Source organism: Coenobita brevimanus, chromosome 22 (genome assembly GCF_032717465.1).
Source record: "Coenobita brevimanus isolate Jiangsu-jjx chromosome 22, ASM3271746v2, whole genome shotgun sequence".
Taxonomy (NCBI): Eukaryota; Metazoa; Arthropoda; class Malacostraca; order Decapoda; family Coenobitidae; genus Coenobita; species Coenobita brevimanus.
The window spans coordinates 19,341,012-19,364,413 of NC_136975.1; the positions used below are offsets into that span (position 1 = coordinate 19,341,012).

General features: G+C 42.8%; 1 pseudogene; it reads left to right on the forward strand.

The window, feature by feature from the left end:
* The first annotated feature begins 2,178 nt into the window (after nucleotides 1-2,178).
* LOC145392569 (5S ribosomal RNA) lies at nucleotides 2,179-2,298 on the forward strand (annotated as a pseudogene).
* The last annotated feature ends 21,104 nt before the right edge of the window (nucleotides 2,299-23,402 follow it).

Genomic DNA, 23,402 nt, shown 5'->3' on the forward strand with positions numbered 1-23,402 from the left:
TTAGATTTTTTACATTCTGCATTAAACCATTTCTTTATTTTCATTTTTGTTTCTTTGTGCTGAGGGATGTAATTTCGGACTCCTGTTTCATAAAAATCACAGAATTTTCTATATATATAACATTTAAATTTTGTCCTCTAAGTTCCATTACCCAATCTCTTTCAAAGAAGTACTTCTTCTGGTCCAGATAGTTGCCCTTTTTGTAGTTTAGACTCCTTTTGTAACTCTCATTACCGTTAACTACCGGTATGTCATATGCAATCCTGAAGTTGCAGTTTAATACTGCATGGTCGCTATTGCCAAATGGAGGGTGATATTATATTTTCAATGTCATTTTCTTACCTAGGAAATAGAAGATTTAATTCTGATGGATCATCAAGCTCTCTTTTTCTGGTGTTTTCCTTTACATGCTGTGTTAGCAAAAAACTGCACAAGATCCAGGAGCTTTTGATCCCAACACTTTTCTTGGCTTCTTACATCTACAGTGTTCCATTTGTATCGAAATGTCCAGTTAAAATGATTCCTTCACATTTCTCTCCCATTCTATGCAGTAATGTTCCTAAACTCTGAATTGTACTTTCTGTCAGGTCCTCATATTCGCCTCTTTCCCAAGTGTTTGTTTTGGGTGGCTTCTATAAATTTGCCACATTAATTTCCCTCCAGTTGTGTTAATCTCCCATGCAATCAGTTCTACATGTGAGGGTATATCTATTTTTATTTCTTGGATTTTTAGAGTTTTCTTTGCTAAGATTATTATTCTTCCACCTTTTCTTAAATTTCTGTCTCTTCTCCATATATTGTATTCCTCAAAGTTTAGGGTATTGTTTGATATCTTTGGGGTAAATTTTGTTTCAGTTAGACATATAATGTGCGGTTCCTTTTCTTTGGTATAGTCATTCATCTCTAATAAATTAGACACCATTAAGTCTACAGTTGAGTACATCAACTTAATCATCTTGTTTACATACTTGCCATTGCTTGAGTCTACTACCTTCCTTCTATTAATTCCCTGTTGGTTAAGTACCACCTTCGTACCTGCAATCCAATTACTTTGTAAAAAAAAATTACTCTTCTCTACCTCTGGTCATTCCTCATTCTTTGCTTTTGCTTCCTCCCTCTTCTCCTTTAGTATTCCCAATTCCTCCTGTTTGGCATCTTTTCATCAATAGTTTTAGAATTCCTCTTTTTCCATGAGTTTGCATTTTTTAGTGTATCCTCCACAGTGTTCACACTCTGGAAGGTTACTTTCAGGGGTCCTGACATCTTTTTTTCATATATCCTTAGCCTTTTGTGTTCCTCTATGTCTATATCACAGAGTTCCTCTGAAACTTCCATCAATATGTTCATTATATTTGCCATCACGGTTTTGTCTCTTGAAATTTTGTATTTTATTTCTTCATGTGAACCAGTGATTACTATAGATTTGTTGATATCTCCTGAATCTTTGACCAATTTGAGGTTGTTTTTGATGATTTCTTTCACTTTCTCTCTAATGTTCTTTTCATTGACTTGTGTTTCTCGGTCTTTCCTTACTTTCACCATTTAAGCATACTTAGTTTCTACATCATCTTTGTAACATTGCATTACTTCATTCATTTGGGTTATCTTCTCTGCAGTATCACTGCTTTGGTCTATCAGGTTATTTGCTTGCCTAATTGTCTCTGTATCATTTCTGAACTCCTCCATAATGCCCTCATGGTTGACAACCGTACTTGCCATTTCGTTAATCTTCCTTCTAAGTGAACCCACCTCAACTGACAGCTCATCTTTTGTTGTGTCTTTTTTTGGTTCTTTTACTAATTTTTCATTTTATTCCTTCTGCATGCGTAATTGTTTCTTAATTTCATCTACTTCACTTTGAAAACTTTTTCCAGTTTATTCACTTTCCCTACTAGTTTACTATATTTTTCCATTTCAACCAGTTCTTGGTAGAAATCATCTTGTTTTCTACCTTTCTCCCTTTTCTTTACTTCTTCCATATTCATTTTAATAAAGATGGTGCTCATCCTGTATTTCTCTTTGAATGACCACTTCTACTTAAAAGTATGAATCTCCCTGCCACCCGCCTGATGCCAGACGACACCCAGCTGATGATGTGTTGATCAGCAGATTCTCACAGTAGTTGGATGTATTCTATTATTTGTGTGTGTATATATATATATATATATATATATATATATATATATATATATCCACGTTGACTACACCGCTTCCCGACCGGTCAGCGAAGTTAAGCAACGTTGGGTCTGGTTAGTACTTGGATGGGTGACCGCCTGGGAACACCAGATGCTGTTGGCATCCCTACGTGTCAAGTGGGGTTGGTGGAGGATTAGTGCCTCTCCCTGTAAAACAATTAACTCTAAGCCCTTGACCACCCCGTTTGGGATACATGGCGTCTGGCAATGGATGGATGGATATATATCCCCCCTGTGGCGGGGGGGACACAACCTGGCCGCACTATGGGGTGGTACTACTACTCTGCAGCCAGGTTGTGTTAGGAAGAATACTGCCACCGTATTCCCTGCGTGTCGTAAGAGGCGACTAAAAGGGGCGGGGTGAGGGGACTAGGGACCCCCTCCTCTGTATTTTAGTTCCTAAAAAGAGACAGGCCAGAGAAAGGGATGGGGGATGGAGTTATCCCCGTACCCTGAAGATTGGGTCTATGCATGTGCGTGGATGTAGTACGATTGAGGCTAAAAGGGAGGAGATTGGGAGAATGTTTGTGAGAAGAAAGTTGGATGTGTTAGCTTTGAGTGAAACTAAGATGAAAGGGAAGGGGGAATCTATGTTTGGAAGTGTGAATGGAAGATTGTCAGGTGTTGATAGAGGAAGGGCAAGAGAAGGTGTGGCCTTGTTAGTGAGTCCGGAAGTACAGCAATGTGTGATTGAATGGAAGGAGGTGTCATCGAGACTGATGTGGGTGAAAGCGAAATTTGAAAGTGAGTTATGGGTGTTTGTGAGTGCATATGGGCCTGGTAGTGAAAGGGATCAACAAGAGAGGGAGTCTTTCTGGAATGATGTTGATGAGTGTCTGCAGAGTTTTGGAGCGAATGTGAATGTGGTAATGATGGGAGATCTGAATGCTAGAGTGGGAAATGTAGCAGTTGAAGGCGTAGTTGGTATGCATGGTGTGCCTGGAAGAAATGAAAATGGGGAACAAATGATAGCGATGTGTGTTGAGTGAGAGATGGTGATTGGGAATACGCTGTTTGAGAAGAAAGATATTTATAAGTATACATGGGTGAGACAGGAGGGTGGAAGGGTTGTTGATAGAGCTTTGATGGACTATGTGGTTGTGTCTAGGAATGTAATAGGAAGATTGTTGGATGTGACAGTTCTGAGAGGGGAGGGTGGAGGTATGTCTGACCACTACCTGGTGGAGGGAAAGTTAAGAGTGGGTAAGAGATGGGTGAGAGCTAGGAGGGTTAGGTGTGGCAGGGAGGTTTTGAAAGTGAGTGAGTTGGATAAAAGGGAGAAAAAGATAGAGTATCAGGAGAAATTGAAAGATGAGTGGAACGCAGTGAAAGATCGAGAAAATGGCAGCGTGGAGGAGGAATGGCAGTTGTTTAAGAGTGCTGTGGTGGGGCATGCAGAAGAGGTGTGTGGTGTGAGACATGTGGGTGGTGGTGTAAGAAAAGGAAGTGAATGGTGGTGCGAGGAAGTAAGTATGGCTGTGGCTGAGAAGAGACATGCATATGAAGTGTGGCTGCAGAGGAAGGATGAGATGTCATATGAAAGGTATAAGGAAAAGAGGAATAGAGCGAGAAGGGCTGTGCGTGATGCTAAAGTGGCAGCAGATGAGAGGTGGGGTAGGCGGCTGACAGAGAATTTTCAACAGAATAAGAAAATGTTTTGGAAGGAGGTGAAAAGGGTGCGAAAGGGAGAGTCTGGGAAGGAAGAACGAGTAAAAGCAGAGGATTGAAGGATGTTAACTGAAATGGATGCAGTAAGGAAGAGATGGGCAGAGTATTTTGAAAGATTGTTAAATTTAGAGGAGGAAAGGGTGGCTGAGATTGTGGCGGATGGAAGGGTGCAAGGAATAAATGTGTTGGGAGAGTTAAATGATTCTTTGATCACGAAGGAGGAAGTGGAGAAGGCAGTAAAGGAGATGAAAACAGGGAAAGCTGCAGGTATGGATGGGTGTGCTGTGGAATGCCTGAAGGGTGGTGGAGTGACTAATGTTGACTGGTTAGTAAGATTGTTGAATGTGTGCTTTGAGAAAGGTATTGTGCCAATTGACTGGGCAAGTGCTTGTGTGGCCCCGTTGTATAAAGGCAAGGGTGATAAGTATGAATGTACTAGCTTTAGGGGTATAAGTCTGTTGAGTGTTGTAGGTAAGGTGTATGGTAGAGTGTTGATTATGAGAGTTAGAGAGGGTACAGAGGGAGTGATTGGTGATGAGCAGTGTAGCTTTAGGAGAGGGAGGGGATGCGTTGATCAGGTGTCTGCTGTGAGACAAAGTGTGTGAAAAGTATTTAGCGAAAGGCAAGGATGTGTTTTGGGCATTTATGGATTTAGAGAAAGCGTATGATAGAATTGATAGGGAGGCTTTGTGGACCGTTTTAAGATTGTATGGACTTGATGGTAGGTTACTAAAAGGGGTGAAAAGTTTTTATGTAAATAGTAGAGCGTGTGTAAGAGTGGGAAATGCTGTGAGTGACTGGTTTCCCGTGAGAGTGGGGCTGCGACAGGGATGTGTGATGTCGCCTTGGTTGTTAAATATATACATGGATGGTGTTGTAAGGGAGGTGAATGCAAGAGTTTTAGGTGGAGGTCTGAGTCTGGTGAATGTTGATGGTGGAGAGTGGAATCTGAAGCAGCTGCTGTTTGCAGATGATACTGCACTGGTGACTGATTCAGAGGAGAGATTGAGACAGTTGGTAAAGTAGTTTGGAAGAGTGTGTGAAAGGAGGAAATTGAAAGTAAATTAGAATAAGAGTAAAGTGATGAAGTGTACGAGGTTGATAGATGGTAGGGGGATGAATATAGTTTTGAATGGTGAGTTGCTTGAGGAGGTAGATTGTTTTAAATATCTAGGGTCACATGTTGCTGTGGATGGAAGAATAGATGCAGAAGTGAAGTTTAGAATAAATGAAGTAGGAAAGGTGCTGGGAGGAATGAAAAAAGTGTTTAAATGACGTTTGCTTAGAATGGATGTAAAGAGAAGGCTGTAAGAAGGTGTTGTGGTACCGACTGCATTATATGGGGCTGAAACATGGAATATGGGTGTAGCAGAGAGGAAAAGTTTGAATGTAATGGAGATGAGGTGTCTGAGAAGTATGTGTGGAGTGACGCATATGGATCGGGTGCGAAATGGTGAAGTGCGAAGGAGAACTGGAGTTGTTTGGGAGATGGCTGGTAGAGTTGAGCAGAGGGTGTTGCGATGGTTTGGGCATATGGAGAGAATGGATAATGAGCAATTGGTGAAAATGATAACTAGATCTGATGTGAGAGGTGTAAGACTGAGAGGAAGACCACGAATAGGATGGATGGATAGTGTGAAGAGAGCGTTGGATGCGAGAAGGATGTCTGTCGAGCAAGGAAGAGTGGCTGTGGGTGACAGAAATAAATGGAGAGAAATTGTGAATGACTAAGTGATGACGCAGCCCTGAGGGGATATTCTCCTGCATTTGGTCTGATCAGCTAGTCAGGTCAGGTGCGGGTAAGGGGATGGGTCTGTTATGATGTGGCAGGGGTAAACCAGTTCTGCTGTTGGGCCCTGCTGCGGATGTCACTGATTGCATTGCGCAGTTGACCCTTGTGCGGTGTGGTGCAGTGAGGATCTCTCCGTTCTCCCCTTTGGGGCTAAGATGCAAATGAATGTGTTTGAATGGGTGAGTAAATGGGGAGTGTGTCGTCCTGTCTCGGCTACCTCCCTTTCCTTGGGGGAAGCAGCCTAGGTATATAGATAGATTGATATATATATATATATATATATATATATATATATATATATATATATATATATACACTACAAACACATTCCACTCAAACACATTCATTCTCATCTTAGCCCCAAGCGGAGAAGGGACACATCCTTAATGCACCTCACCGCACGAGGGTCAACTGCGCAGTGCAGTCAGTGACATCCGCAGCAGGGCCCAGCAGCAGAGCTGGTTAACTCCTGCCACATCATAATAGACCCATCCCCTTACTCGCACCTGACCTGATCAGCTGATCAGACCAAATGTGGGAGAAAGGGCTGCATCATCATTTATTTATTCACAATTTCTCTCCAGTCATTTCTATCATGCACAGCCACTCTTCCTTGCACAACAGACATCCCTCTCACATCCAATGCTCCTTTCACACTGTCCATCCATCCTATTCCTGGTCTCCCTCTCAGCCTTACACCTCTCACATCAGTTCAAATAATCTTTTTATCAATCGCTCATTAGCCATTCTCTCCATATACCCAAACCATCGCAACACTTTCTCCTCAACTCAATCAGCCATCTCCCACACAACTCCGGTTCTCCTTAGCACTTCATCATTTTTCACTCGATCCATATGCGTCACTCCTCACATACTCCTCAGACACCTCATCTCCATTACATTCAAACTTTTCCTCTCTGCTATGCCCATATTCCATGTTTCAGCTCCATATAATGCAGTCGGTACCAGAACACCCTCATACAGCCTTCTTTTTACATCCATTCTACTGTAAGCAAACGACATCTAAACACTTTTTTCATTCCTCCCAGCACCTTTCCTTTTCATTAATTTTAAACTTCACTTTTGCATCAATTCTTCCATCCACAGCAACATGTGACCTTAGATATATAAAACAATCTACCTCCTCAAGCAACTCACCATTCAAAATTATATTCATCCTCCTACCATCTACCCACCTCGCACACTTCATCACTTTACACTTATTCCCATTTACTTTCAATTTCGTCCTTTCACACATTCTTCCAAAATCTTCTTCCAACTGTCTCAATCTCTCCTCTGAATCAACCACCAGTGCAGTATCATCAGTAAATAGCAGCTGCTTCAGATTCCACTCTCTACCATCAACATTCACCAGACTCAGACCTCCACCTAACACTCTTGCATTCACCTCCCTTACAACACCATCCATATAAATTTTAAAAACAACCGAGGTGACATCACACATCCCTGCTGCAGTTCACTGTCACGAGAAACCAATCACTCACAGTATTTCCCTCTCTTACACATGCTCTACTATTTACATAAACACTTTGTATTCCTTTCAACAACCTATCATCAAGTCCACACTGTCTTAAACAGTCCACAAAGCCTCCCTGTCAGTTCTGTCATATGCTTTCTCTAAATCCATGAACGCCCAAAACACATCCTACCTTTCGCTATATACTTTTCACACACCTGTCTCACAGAAAACTCCTGATCCATGCATCCCCTCCCTTTCCTAAAGCCTCACTGCTCATCACCAATCACTCCCTCTGTACCCACCCTCTCTAACTATCTTAATTAACACTCATTCATACACCTTACCTACAAAACTCAACAGACTTATACCTCTAAAGCTAGTACATTCATACACCTTAACTTTATACAACGGGACCACAGAAGCACTTCCCCAGTCAATTAGCACCATACCTTCCATAATGCACACATTCAACAGTCTTACTAACCAGTCAACATTAGTCGCTCCACCACCTTACAGGCATTCCACAAATCACCCATCCATACCTGCAGCTTTCCCTGTTTTCATCTCATTTACTGCCTTCTGCACTTCTTCCATCTTGATCAAAGAATCATTCAACTCTCCCAACACATTTTTTCCTTGCACCCTTCCATCCGCCACAATCTCAGACTCCCTTTCCTTCTCCACACTTAACAATCTTTCAAAATACTCTGCCCATCTCTTCCTTACTGCATCCATTTCAGTTAACATCCTTCCATCCTCTGATTTTACTCGTTCTTCCTTCCCAGACTCTCCCTTTCGCACCCTTTTCACCTCCTTCCAAAACATTTTCTTATTCTGTTGAAAATTCTCTGTCAGCCGCCTACCTTACCTCTCATCTGCTGCCACTTTAGCATCACGCACAGCCCTTCTCGCCCTATTCCTCATTTTCTTATACCTCTCATATGACACCTGATCCTTCCTCTGCAGCCACACTTCACGTGCATGTCTCTTCTCAGCCACAGCCATACTTAGTTCCTTGCACCAACATTCACTTCCCTTTCCACCACCCACTCACCTCAAACCACACACCTCTTCTGGATGCCCTACCACAGCACTCTTAAACAACTGCCTTTCCACCTCCACACTGCCATTCTCCTGACCTTTCACTGCGTTCCACTCATCTTTCAAAATCTACTGATATTCTATCATTTTCTCTCTTTTATCCAACCCACTTTCAAAATCTCCATACCACACCTAACTCTCCTAACTCTCACCTATGTCTTACCTACTCTCAAGTTTCCCTCCACCAGGCAGTAGTCAGACATACCTACACCCTCTCCTCTCAAAACTCTGACATCCAACAATCTTCCTCTTACGTTCATGGACACAACCACATAATCCCTCAATGCTCTATCAACAGCCTTCCCACACCCCTGTCTCAACCATGTATACTTATATCTTTCTTCTGAATATATTTCCAATCACCATCTTTCGCTCAATGCACATCCTTATCATTCATTCTCCATTAACATTTATTTTCTTCCAGGCACACCTTCAACTGCTACATTTCCCACCCTAGCATTCAGATCTCCCATCATTACCACATCCACATTTGCTGCAAAACAATGCAGACACTCATCAACATCATTCCAGAAAGACTCCCTCTCTTTTTCATCATCTTCACTACCAGGCCCATATGCACCCACAACTCACGTTCAAATTTCGCTTTCACCCACATCAGTCTCGATGACACCTCCTTCCATTCAATCACACGCTGCTTCCATGGCCAGGAACCATCTGCGTGTGCCTTGCACATTACGGAGATTATTCTTTCGGGCATGGACGCATACATTCCTTCTCATATCCTTTGAATAATGTAAGAAAACCTTGGTTTAATCACGCTTGTTCTAATGCTGTCCACAACAAGGAAAGGAGAGGGCCTAAAAAGGGTACCGGATCCAACCCACCCCTGAACCACATCTTTTATACGTTTCTGCCCAGAACTGTGTTAAGTCTGTTCTTCGTTCTGCTAAAAATAATTTCATCCGTACTGAATGCTCTCAACTTTCTAACTCGAATTCTTCCCGTTCCTTCTGGCACCTTGCCAATAACCTTTCTAACAACTCTACCGTATAATCCATCCCTCCTCTTTTCTACTCTGATGGCTCTGTAGCTATTTCTTCTACTGATAAGGCAGATTTCTTCGCTCAGACTTTCTCCTCCAATTCCACCTTAGACGATTTCGGTGCTGTTCCTCCATCACTTCCCCCCTCTGACTTCCTCATGGCTGACATTAAAATTTCTTCAGCTGATGTATTTTCTGCCATTACAGGTCTCAGTACTAATAAGGTATATGGGCCTGATGGAGTCCCTCCTGTTGTTCTCAAGAACTGTGCTTCTGTGCTTACACCCTGCCTAGGCAAACTCTTTCGCCTTTGTCTGTCAACTTGTCCCTTTCCTTCTTGTTGGAAGTTTGCTCTCATTCACCCAGTCCCAAAGAAGGGTGACCATTCCCAACCCTCTAAGTATCGTCCAATTGCTTTAACATCCTGTATCTCAAAATTTTTTGAGTCAATTCTTAATAGAAAAATTTTAAAGCATCTTTACTATCACAACCTTCTTTCTGATCGTGAGTATGGGTTCCGTCAGAGACGCTCCACTGGCGATCTTCTCACCTACCTTTCAGACTCCTGATCATTCCCCTTTCGGGACTTTGGCGAAAGCTTTGTCATTGCACTTGACATCTCAAAGGCTTTCGATCGAGTCTGGCATAAATTTTCAATTTCCAAACTGCCCTCTTATGGTTTCTATCCTTCTATCTGTGCCTTCATCTCTAGCTTCCTTTCTGGTCGTTCTATAGATACTGTTGTAGGCGGCCTTCGTTCTTCTCCTAGATCTAAGAACAGTGGTGTTCCTCAGGGCTCTGTGCTATCACCAACTCTCTTCCTTTTATTCATCAATGACATTCTAAGCTGTACATCTGACCCTATCCACTCATACGCTGATGACTCCATCCCTCACCATTCCATTCGGTTCCCGCAACATCCATCTCAGCAGTTACTTCAGCAAACAAGGGATGAGGCTATGGCACACCTAATGTCTGACTTGGCTCGTATTTCTGACTGGGGTAAAAATAATCTGGTTGTTTTTAATGCATCAAAGACTCAGTTTTTACACCTATCAACTCGAAAAAATCTTCCTTAGGTATACCCACTAATGTTTAATAATATTCAGCTTAGTCCTGCATCATCCTTGAACATGTTTGAGGTTTCAATTACTCGGGACTTATCTTGGAACGATCATATTACATCTCTTGTAAAATCTTTTTCCAAGAGATTAGGTGTGCTAAGCCGACTCTATTCCTTCTTTACCCCTGCACAATTGTTGACTCCATACAGGGGTTTTATCCGCCCCTGTGTGGAGTACAACTCTTATGTGTGGGAAGGCTCCCCATATACAGCTCTTCTAAATAGGGTGGAGTCAAAGGCTTTTCATCTCATTAACGCTCCTCCTCTTACTGACTCCATTCAACGTCTGTCTCTTTGCCGCACTCTTGGATCTTTATGTGTTTTCTATCGCTACTTCAATGGTCACTGCTCCTCTGAACTGTCTGCATGCATTCCTCCACCTTTACGACGGGCGCGTAGCACCCGTCTAGCAGCAAACTCTCACCCCTTTCTGTCCAACTCTCTAATGCAAGAGTTAACCGTTTCTTCCAGTCCTTCATTTATACAACAGGTAAACTCTGGAATTGTCTCCCTCTGTCTGTATTTCCTGCTTCCTATGGCCTCCAGTCTTTCAAACGCAGTGTGTCCAGGCATCTCGAAATGATCGGATCTTGAATTTGGCTCTCTCTTCTATTTTGTTTTTCTCTTGGAAGGAACAATAATTGCGGGCTCGTGGCCTTTGGTTCCTTCTTCCTCGCATAAAAAAAAAAAATTCTCTTGCCCTTCCTCTATCCACACATAACAATCTTCCATTCACACTTCCACACTTACTCATCTTTCCCTATCATCTTTGTTTCACTCAAAGCTAAGACATCCAACTTTCTTCTCACATTCTCCCAATCTCCTTCCGTTTAGCCTCAATCGTACTACATCCACGCACATTCATAGACCCAGTCCTAAGGGTACGGGGATAACTCAATCTCCCATCCCTTTCTGTGGCCTGTCTCTTATTAGGAACTAAAAAAAAAAAAAAAAAAAAAACAGAGTGGCCCCTAGTCCCCTCAACCCGCCCCTTTTAGTAGCCTTTTACGACATGTAGGGAACATATATATATATATATATATATATATATATATATATATATATATATATATATATATATATATATAATATATAATATATATATATATATATATATATATATATATATATATATATATATAGATAGATAGATAGATGATAGACAGATAGATAGACAGATAGATAGATAATATGTATGCATATATACAATCATTGCAACAGAAGTCACGGAAATCAACTAAGTCAAAGAAGGCACAGCAGGTTTGGAGCAAGGTGAAGCTCATGCTGACAAGTTTCCTTTTCAAGTACGAAGGTGTTGTTCATTGCAAGTATGCTCATGGTGGTCAAATATTCAATAAATAGTGCTACCTGGGAGTTCTCTGTTACATACGAAATGCAGTGCATCATTTTAGACAAGTTTTGGGAAGTGGAGGACTGTCACGTCCTCCACGACAATGCTGCAGCTCACTCATCCCATCTTATCCAGGATTTTCTTTCTTTCTTTTTCTTTTCTTTTTTTTTTTCTCTTTTGCCTAACACAGGATGACCCACGTCGGGCATGTTGCCTACTCTTCTGACATATCTCCCAGCAACTTTAGGCAATTTATTAAGCTGAGTATGCTGCTGAAGGGTTCGAGATCTAAGGACACAAGTGAGATGAAAAATACAACAAAGATCTTGTGGGTAATCCCCAAAACTGACTATGCAAAATGTTTCCAGTGACTGAAGGTCTGCTGGGCTAGGTGTGTTGAGTCCCAAGAGGCGGGGGGACACAACCTGGCTGCACTATGGGGTGGTACTACTACTCTGCAGCCAGGTTGTGTTAGGAAGAATACTGCCACCGTATTCCCTGCGTGTCGTAAGAGGCGACTAAAAGGGGCGGGGTGAGGGGGCTAGGGACCCCCTCCTCTGTTTTTTAGTTCCTAAAAAGAGACAGGCCAGAGAAAGGGATGGGGGATGGAGTTATCCCCGTACCCTGAAGATTGGGTCTATGAATGTGCGTGGATGTAGTACGATTGAGGTTAAAGGGAGGAGATTGGGAGAATGTTTGTGAGAAGAAAGTTGGATGTGTTAGCTTTGAGTGAAACGAAGATGAAAGGGAAGGGGGAATCTATGTTTGGAAGTGTGAATGGAAGATTGTCAGGTGTTGATAGAGGAAGGGCAAGACGCGGTGTGGCCTTGTTAGTGAGTCCGGAAGTACAGCAATGTGTGATTGAATGGAAGGAGGTGTCATCGAGACTGATGTAGGTGAAAGCGAAATTTCAACGTGAGTTATGGGTGTTTCTGAGTGCATATGGCCCTGGTAGTGAAAGGGATGAAGAAGAGAGGGAGTCTTTCTGGAATGATGTTGATGAGTGTCTGCAGAGTTTTGGAGCGAATGTGAATGTGGTAACGATGGGAGATCTGAATGCTAGCGTGGGAAATGTAGCAGTTGAAGGCGTAGTTGGTATGCATGGTGTGCCTGCAAGAAATGAAAATGGGGAACAAATGATAGCGATGTGTGTTGAGCGAGAGATGGTGATTGGGAATACGCTGTTTGAGAAGAAAGATATTTATAAGTATACATGGGTGAGACAGTAGGGTGGAAGGGTTGTTGATAGAGCTTTGATGGACTATGTGGTTGTGTCTAGGAATGTAATAGGAAGATTGTTGGATGTGAGAGTTCTCAGTGGGGAAGGTGGAGGTATGTCTGACCACTACCTGGTGGAGGGAAAGTTAAGAGTAGGTAAGAGATGGGTGAGAGTTAGGAGGGTTAGGTGTGCCAGGGAGGTTTTGAAAGTGAGTGAGTTGGATAAGAGAGAGAAAAAGATAGAGTATCAGGAGAATTTGAAAGATGAGTGGAACGCAGTAAAAGATTGGGAAAATGGCAGCGTGGAGGAGGAATGGCAGTTGTTTAAGAGTGCTGTGGTGGGGCATGCAGAAGAGGTGTGTGGTGTGAGACGTGTGGGTGGTGGTGTAAGAAAAGGAAGTGAATGGTGGTGCGAGGAAGTAAGTATGGCTGTGGCTGAGAAGAGACGTGCATATGAAGTGTGGCTGCAGAGGAAGGATGAGATGTCATATGAAAGGTATAAGGAAAAGAGGAATAGAGCGAGAAGGGCTGTGCGTGATGCTAAAGTGGCAGCAGATGAGAGGTGGGGTAGGCGGCTGACAGAGAATTTTCAACAGAATAAGAAAATGTTTTGGAAGGAGGTGAAAAGGGTGCGAAAGGGAGAGTCTGGGAAGGAAGAACAAGTAAAATCAGAGGATGGAAGGATGTTAACTGAAATGGATGCAGTAAGGAAGAGATTGGCAGAGTATTTTGAAAGATTGTTAAATGTAGAGGAGGAAAGGAGGGCTGAGAAATTGGTGGATGGAAGGGTGCAAGGAATAAATGTGTTGAGAGAGTTGAATGATTCTTTGATCACGAAGGAGGAAGTGGAGAAGGCAGTAAAGGAGATGAAAACAGGGAAAGCTGCAGGTATGGATGGGTGTGCTGTGGAATGCCTGAAGGGTGGTGGAGTGACTATTGTTGACTGGTTAGTAAGATTGTTGAATGTGTGCTTTGAGAAAGGTATGGTGCCAATTGACTGGGCAAGTGCTTGTGTGGTCCCGTTGTATAAAGGCAAGGGTGATAAGTATGAATGTACTAGCTTTAGGGGTATAAGTCTGTTGAGTGTTGTAGGTAAGGTGTATGGCAGAGTGTTAATTATGAGAGTTAGAGAGGGTACAGAGGGAGTGATTGGTGATGAGCAGTGTGGCTTTAGGAGAGGGAGGGGATGCGTTGATCAGGTGTTTGCTGTGAGACAAGTGTGTGAAAAGTATTTAGCGAAAGGCAAGGATGTGTTTTGGGCATTTATGGATTTAGAGAAAGCGTATGATAGAATTGATAGGGAGGCTTTGTGGACTGTTTTAAGATTGTATGGACTTGATGGTAGGTTACAAAAAGGGGTGAAAAGTTTTTATGTAAATAGTAGAGCATGTGTAAGAGTGGGAAATGATGTGAGTGATTGGTTGCCCGTGAGAGTGGGGCTGCGACAGGGATGTGTGATGTCGCCTTGGTTGTTTAATATTTACATTGATGGTGTTGTAAGGGAGGTGAATGCAAGAGTTTTAGGTGGAGGTCTGAGTCTGGTGAATGTTGATGGCGGAGAGTGGAATCTGAAGCAGCTGCTGTTTGCAGATGATACTGCACTGGTGACTGATTCAGAGGAGAGATTGAGACAGTTGGTAGAGGAGTTTGGAAGGGTGTGTGAAAGGAGGAAATTGAAAGTAAATGAGAATAAGAGTAAAGTGATGAAGTGTACGAGGTTGATAGATGGTAGGGGGATGAATATAGTTTTGAATGGTGAGTTGCTTGAGGAGGTAGATTGTTTTATATATCTAAGGTCACATGTTGCTGTGGATGGAAGAATAGATGCAGAAGTGAAGTTTAGAATAAATGAAGTAGGAAAGGTGCTGGGAGGAACGAAAAAAGTGTTTAAATGTCGTTCGCTTAGAATGGATGTAAAGAGAAGCCTGTATGAGGGTGTTGTGGTACCGACTGCGTTATATGGGGCTGAAACATGGACTATGGGTGTAGCAGAGAGGAAAAGTTTGAATGTAATGGAGATGAGGTGTCTGAGGAGTATGTGTAGAGTGACGCGTATGGATCGGGTGCGAAATGATGAAGTGCGAAGGAGAACTGGAGTTGTTCGGGAGATGGCTGGTAGAGTTGAGCAGAGGTTGTTGGAGAGAATGGATAATGAGCGTGAAAAAGATAACTAGAGCTGATGTGAGAGGTGTAAGGCTGAGAGGAAGACCACGAATAGGATGGATGGACAGTGTGAAGAGAGCGTTGGATACGAGAGGGATGTCTGTTGAGCAAGGAAGAGTGGCTGTGCATGACAGAAATAAATGGAGAGAAATTGTGAATGAATAAGTGATGACGCAGCTCTGAGGGGATATTCTCCCGCATTTGGTCTGATCAGCTAGTCAGGTCAGGTGCGGGTAAGGGGATGGGTCTGTTATGATGTGGCAGGGGTAAACCAGTTCTGCTGTCGGGCCCTGCTGCAGATGTCACTGATTGCATTGCGCAGTTGACCCTTGTGTGGTGTGGTGCGGTGAGGATCTGTCCGTTCTTCCCTTTGGGGCTAAGATGCAAATGAATGTGTTTGAATGGATGAGTAAATGAGGAGTGTGTCGTCCTCTCTCGGCTACCTCCCTTTCCTTGAGGGAAGCAGCCTAGGTATATAGATAGATAGATACATAGTGCATGATTACTTGGATTGTATCCACTGCATGTCATGGTGATGATCCATGTAGTTTGTCTAATTCTTATTTTATTTACATTTAACCCTAGCTATGGTTTCTAAAAAAAAAAAAGGTACAAGCGTCAGTCGTATTACCCAGCATAATCACTAGTCTTCTCCACAAGCGTCAGTCGTATTACCCAGCATAATCACTAGTCTTCTCCAATAGTCAAACTTCCTTGATCGTATTTAATTGGTACGCCAATCTATTGCAATGGTGAAACTAATCCATAAGAAAATAAAGCAATAAATGGGAGTAAATGTTAATTGGTTCGGGGACCACAAGTTTACACTTACTTTTCTGCTAATGCCCGAATAATAACCTTTAAAAAGAGAACAGGGACTGGATAAGCAAAGTTTATACCGATTCTGCTACTCTCGATTAACAAGACAATCCTTTCTCTCATAATTTTCCGAACTAACTTTGTGAGCCAGCACTGTCATCAATATATTTTGTCTGCATATACGAAATTCTCACAATTACACATTTCTAACCACCAATTTCCGCACTTGTGAATACGAGACTTCACCTCAAATTTCTCGATCGTTTAGTTAGGCTTACCCTTCAGTACTAAAAACGCCCTCAGTTTATTCTTAATTGCTACCACATTCCAGTCAAAAGGTTATTTCCACCAAATGTGACTACCGAGACATACATGAATCTGAAGCGCATGCAATGTATTTTCGTTTCAGGGATGGTCGCCACGGGGCACGCTGTGCGATAGAAACCGATACATAGCTACCCAGTGACCTACCACACTGGCTGCCCATATCTCCATGTACTCGTACACTCATGATTACTAATCTCTGACCAGGGACGCGTAGCGGCCAGTGTAATGACCACACACGAGCCACGCATTCGAACACAGTCTCCGCACTGGTGGGCGGGGCAAAGAACTGTAACCAGGTGATCTGAAGCGTACTACTCTTTATATCATTGATATTACAATATGCTTATGGTTTCTCCTCCACAATATAATAATCTGTGTTTATTGACAGGGGCCGACATTTCTTCAATCAGTATGCAGTTTAGCAGTTTCCAAGAAGTAAAAAAATATGTGCCACTATATTTGGGTATTGGCATCATATACACCGTAATAATTATTTATGAATTAATGGCATTAACTGGCACACATTTTGACCAGAGGGGGCATGCAGCTAAGACGTCGTGTAGGAACAGGGCAACAATGCCCGCTGGATGGCAACGGCATAGATATAAATAAGACTAGATGCCGCATCGCCCATTCTTCAGTACAGCGGCTATGCGTCTGTGCGGCCGCCATGTTGGAGCGGTCAAGCATGTAATTGTGGGGCTTTTTTTAGAGCGAATTCAGACTGTGAAAATGAATGTTGTTGTGGTGGAGGTGGTGATGGTGGATATTGTTGTGGTGGTGGTGATGGTGGTTATTGTAGTGGTCGTGGTGGTTGTTGCTGTGGTGGTGGTGGTTGTGGTAGTGGTGGTGATGGTGGTTTTTGTTGTTGTTGTTGTGTTGGTGGTGATGGTGGTTTTTGTTGTTGTGGTGGTGGTGGTGGTTATTGTGTTGGTGGTGGTGGTGGTTGTTGTGATGATTATAATGGTGGTTGTTGTGGTGGTGATTGTGGTTGTTGTTGCTGTTGTGGTGGTGGTGGCGGTGGATGTTGTAGTTGTGGTGTTGGTGGTTGTGGTGGTCATTGTTGCGATGGTGATTATAGTTGTTGCTGCTGTTGTTGTTGTGGTGGTGGTTGTAGTGATGGTTGTAGTGGTGATGGTGGTTGTTGTCGTTGTTGTTGTGGTGGTGGTTGTTGTCGTTGTTGTTGTGGTGGTGGTTGTTGTCGTTGTTGTTGTGGTGGTGGTTGTTGTCGTTGTTGTTGTGGTGGTGGTTGTTGTCGTTGTTGTTGTGGTGGTGGTTGTTGTCGTTGATGTTGTTGTGGTGGTGGTTGTTCTTGTGGTGGTGATTGTTGTAGTGATGGTGGTTGTTGTGGTGGTGGTGGTTTTTGTGGTTATTGTTGTTGTTGTGGTGGTGGTTGTGATGGTGGTGGTTGTTGTTGTGATGGTGTTGTTGTTTTTGTGATGGTGGGGGTTGTTGTTGTGGTGATGATTGTTGTTGTGGTGGTGATTGTTGTTATGGTGGTGGATGTAGATGTTGTTGCTGTTGTGGTGGTGGTGGTGGTTGTGGTGGTGGATGTGGTGCTGGTGGTAGTAGTTGTTGTTGTGGTGCTGGTGCTGGTGGTTGAGGTGGTGGTTGTGGTGGTGGTTGTTATGGTGGTGGCTGTTGTTGTGGTGGTAATGGTTGTGGTTCCTGGTTCATCTGAAACATGAACTCGGTGGACTGCAAGTTTAAATTTCCCTTCTGCAACCACCATCCTCCTTTCGGGGGATAGGGAAGCAGCTGAGGGAAGCTTGCATAACCAGACAGTTGAACCGCTCGTGCTATCGGTGTCACCATAGATATATTCCGACGCTTTCTACACCCAAAAGCAGCACAGTGCTGTTGCATTTCTAGGTAAACAGTGGTCAGCTTTGGTCATCGTCAGGAACACGACATCCTCTCCCTCGACCGTTCCAAGATGGCGGCAGCGCAGACGCATCTAAAGTAGTGTCATGCGGCATCCAGGCTTATTTATATCTATGAGCAACGGAGCCTGTTATCACTAGAGAAAAACATTCAGTTCAAAGTAGTAGCAAAAGTAAATTCTTTGTCAATGATATAAGTATTATAAAGCATTCTTACTTAGAATATGTCGTGTGAATGCCAGCTGCTGTGGCAATCGTGATATTTCTCTGCTATAACCTACCAACAGCTCGGTTAAAGGCTCGCCTCAAGAAATAGGTCAGTGAAATAATAAACAGATTAATAAAACAGTGTATGAAATTCAAATATCATGCAGTCATTACAGGCTAAAACTAACAACTATAATCATATTTGTCTATTTCTTACCATGCTTATATTACTTGAGAAAGTAATATAGTATATGAAACAAAAGTGCTTCAGTGATGCTTAGAAAATTGTTCATTGAAGCACTAAACCTTTCTGAAACGATGGTGGAGTGTGTCTGACTGTGTATTCTACGCCTGGCCACGACTTTGGCTGACTCTCTGGTCAGAGATTAGTGATCATGAGTGTACATTTTCACACACCTGTCTGGTCAGTGGTGTATTAATAGCTGTTTGAGAGGATTTATTGTATCAATACATTTTTTTGTTATGCTAAAAACAACAGCAATAAAAGCTAGACTGTCGTGTTCTGATGTGGAAGTTGTGTGACACATGATATTGCATCGTTAACTTCTTAAAGGGGAAAGAACTGAAATTCTATGCAGACAGTGATTCAAAGAAGCAAATGTACAGTAGAAAAACTATGAAAGGTAGTAAGAGTACTGAGCATGATGGAATAATGGCGGAATGGTTTCGACCGCATCGCAAGAAGTGGAAGATGTCCACACCTTAACGTTTTCTTTTATGTTATTTGTATCATTTTAATATCCATGTAGTCTTCAGCAGTTACTTTTAAGAGGATATTGGAGTGAAATGTACTAAATAAATCGCTATGGAAGAGGTGTTGCGAAATGCCCATAACCAGCTAGAAAGAGACCCAGCTCCTACGGCCGCATTTCTGTGTGGATTTGCAGAATTTGTAACGCCTCTTTCTGTGATTTACTTTGCACATCAACCTTAGCTATATATCCTTTTGTATGTTATGGATGCAGTTTGTGTCATCATTATGTATTATAAAATACATAAAAAACGGAAGGAAGAGGAACTGTGAAGTCTGTCATACGAACTAGAATACAGGCCCTACATACAGTACATGTGCCTTAAGTCGTTTCTGGCTGAAGAGTTTCAGTGGGGGAAGATGGTGGACCCATCGCCCTCCCTCTCCCCTCACTCCCCCCCAAAAAAAAAAAAAAATAAATAAATAAAATAATAATTAATTAATTCATAAGTAAATGTTGACCCTACTCTTTATTTTAGCATCATTATTACCATCTCTTACTTCACTGATATCATCATCATTATGATTTGTGGCATCATTTACCTCTGTACCGTCTTCCTTGGTTTGTTGATATATTATTAGTGAATCGAATGGGGCACATTTTTTAGTTCTTGAGGTGTGTTATAAGATCCATGGGACACTTCGTTGCACTTCTTCCTTAGCAATTTGTTAAACATGTCATACAGTCTTAACATTCTTTTGTCCTATTGCCTATGTTATTTATACTACTTTAGTATCAACATACAGTACAGTAGTTTGCATCAGTAATATTCGAGACGATACTGAGATGTACTAAGCAAAATAAATCACTGAAGAAATGTTGCAATGATCTCTCTAGTTCCTTTGAATATGACACTTGTCTGAGACTGTGAGTTTCTGTACCTAATGCAATAATGGTCCTATAATTACAAGAGTAATAACAAATATTTTAACAACAAGTCTTCGAGAGATTTTGCTGATGAGATGAAGACAAGAGTTAAGTGCCATACATGATGCGTGAGGGATTGTAGGGCTGATAATAGTGAGCTTGATTGTTCTTACTTCATGCTTTCACTTTCTTTGTGCCTGGGTTCCGCCTCATTCCATCTTTAATGTTTGTCCAGCATATGAGGTCAGGAATGTGACGATATTGATGATTTATGGCGAAGTGTACAGACTGAAAGAAGCTTAATTTATCGTGAAAAATCAACATTAATATTGTCAATAAAACGGTCCATACTAGAAAATGTTTATTGTACAAAAATATGTAGCATTACTTGACAGCGACAAGTTCCACAGGTGAACCCTCAACATACTGAAGATATTGTGGAGTAAGGGCAGCTGAAGGGGCCTCGAGAAACAGCACAGGCAACCAGCAAGAGGCCCCCCAGTACTCCCCAGCAGGGTGACGGTGTAGGGCAGGCGGTGTTCAGCTGCTGCATGGCTGCCTTTCGCTCATCTGGAAACAGCAGGGAAAAAACTGGTTAATATACATATTACTTTACTGTCACTCAGGCGTATCTAAATGTGAACCCGGTGGATTGTAAGCTGGAGCTAAGCTGCATTGCCCCAACCACCTTTCCGGGTACTGTAGGCTACTATCGAGAGCTGAAGGTCAACGGCAGTCCTCTACCAGCAGTGTGTTTCAGACCCAGCACACAGATCTCTCTCCTCGCCAGGCCGGTAGAGCGAAAGCAGGGAGGAGGGGGGGGTAGTGGAGAGGGACGCCTTCACGTGAAAATGATATACAGTCGGGGAAAGTATTAATAAACAGCTAACAGAACCATACAGATAGGGAATACAATATGTAGTGTTTTGAGGTGAGAAATATGCCTAAGACAATAATATGCGTTAGTTACTGAGAGAGAGAGAGAGAGAGAGAGAGAGAGAGAGAGAGAGAGTCTTACTTTTTAGTTTGACAATTGGTGCTAAGATTATCGGTGGAGGAAAAGTAGGAGAGAAAACACAGCAACTGGGGGAGACGGTGGCAGAATCAGTAGAAAGGCGACCTGCAGTCCTAATGGACTCAAATTCGAATTCTGGCTAGGGCAAGGAACAGTTTGAGGATTTGAATTTCTTAAAAAGCAGACTTTTCTGATCTACCAGATGACCCGCCGAAATGTCGTAAAAGTACCCTCGCTAATACCTGTACACCAGTCCTGTATGAGACAGCCCTAGGCATGTATTCAATATGGATGGTGGGTGTTAGTGCCGAAATGGTGACATGTGGAGATGTAGGAAGACTACTGGGCCACAAGTAGGACTACTGGGACTTGGGGATAGGCCCTAAAGCCTTTGCCCAGAGTCGGACACTATATACTATACTATATACCTATGCTGCTTCTCCCAAGGAAAGGGAGGTAGCCGAGACAGGACGACACACTCCCCATTTACTCATCCATTCAAACACATTTATTCGCATCTTAGCCCCAAAGGGGAGAACGGACAGATCCTCTCCGCACCACACCGCACAAGGGTCAACTGCGCAGTGCAATCAGTGACATCCGCAGCAGGGCCCGACAGCAGAGCTGGTTTACCCCTGCCACATCATAACAGACCCATCCCCTTACCCGCACCTGACCTGACTAGCTGATCAGACCAAATGTGGGAGAATATCCCCTCAGGGCTGCGTCATCACTTATTAACAATTTCTCTCCATTTATTTCTGTCACGCACAGCCACTCTTCCTTGCTCAACAGACATCCCTCTCGCATCCAGCGCTCTCTTCACAATGTCCATCCATCCTATTCGTGGTCTTCCTCTCAGCCTTACACCTCTCACATCAGATCTAGTTATCTTTTTCACCAATCGCTCATTGTCCATTCTCTCCATATGCCCAAACCATTGCAACACCCTCTCCTCAACTCTACCAGCCATCTCCCAAACAACTCCAGTTCTCCTTCGCACTTCGTCATTTTGCACTCGATCCATACGCGTCACTCCACACATACTCCTCAGACACCTCATCTCCATTACATTCAAACTTTTCCTCTCTGCTACACCCACATTCCATGTTTCAGCCCCATAAAGCGCAGTTGGTACCACAGCACCCTCATACAGGCTTCTCTTTACCTCCATTCTAAGCGAACGATATCTAAACACTTTTTTCATTCCTCCCAGCACCTTTCCTACTTCATTTATTCTAAACTTCACTTCTGCATCTATTCTTCCATCCACAACAACATGTGACCCTAGATATTTAAAACACTCTACCTCCTCAAGCAACTCGCCATTCAAAACTATATTCATCCCCCTACCATCTACCAACCTCGTACACTTCATCACTTTACTCTTATTCTCATTTACTTTCAATTTCCTCCTTTCACACACCCTTCCAAACTCCTCTGCCAACTGTCTCAATATCTCCTCTTAATCAGCCACCAGTGCAGTATCATCTGCAAACAGCAGCTGCTTCAGATTCCACTCTCCACCATCAACATTCACCAGACTCAGACCTCCACCTAAAACTCTTGCATTCACCTCCCTTACAACACCATCCATGTAAATATTAAACAACCAAGGCGACATCACACATCCCTGTCGCAGCCCCACTCTCACGGGAAACCAATCACTCACAGCATTTCCCACTCTTACACACGCTCTACTATTTACATAAAAACTTTTCACCCTTTTTAGTAACCTACCATCAAGTCCATACAATCTTAAAACAATCCACAAAGCCTCCCTATCAATTCTATCATACGCTTTCTCTAAATCCAAGAATTCCCAAACACATCCTTGCCTTTTGCTAAATACTTTTCACACACTTGTCTCACAGCAAACACCTGATCCACGCATCCCCTCCCTCTCCTAAAGCTACACTGCTCATCACCAATCACTCCCTCTGTACCCTCTCTAACTCTCATAAACCTTACCTACAACACTCAACAGACTTATACCCCTAAAGCTAGTACATTCATACTTGTCACCCTTGCCTTTAAACAATGGGACCACACAAACACTTGCCCAGTCAATTGGCACCATATCTTTCACAAAGCACACATTCAACAATCTTACTAACCAGTCAACAATAGTCACTCCACCACCCTTCAGGCATTCCACAGCACACCCATCCATACCTGCAGCTTTCCCTGTTTTCATCTCCTTTACTGCCTTCTCCACTTCCTCCTTCGTGATCAAAGAATCATTCAACTCTCCCAACACGTTTATTCCTTGCACCCTTCCATCTGCCACAATCTCAGCCACCCTTTCCTCCTCTACATTTAACAATCTTTCAAAATACTCTGCCCATCTCTTCCTTACTGCATCCATCTCAATTAACATCCTTCCATCCTCTGCTTTTACTCGGTCTTCCTTCCCA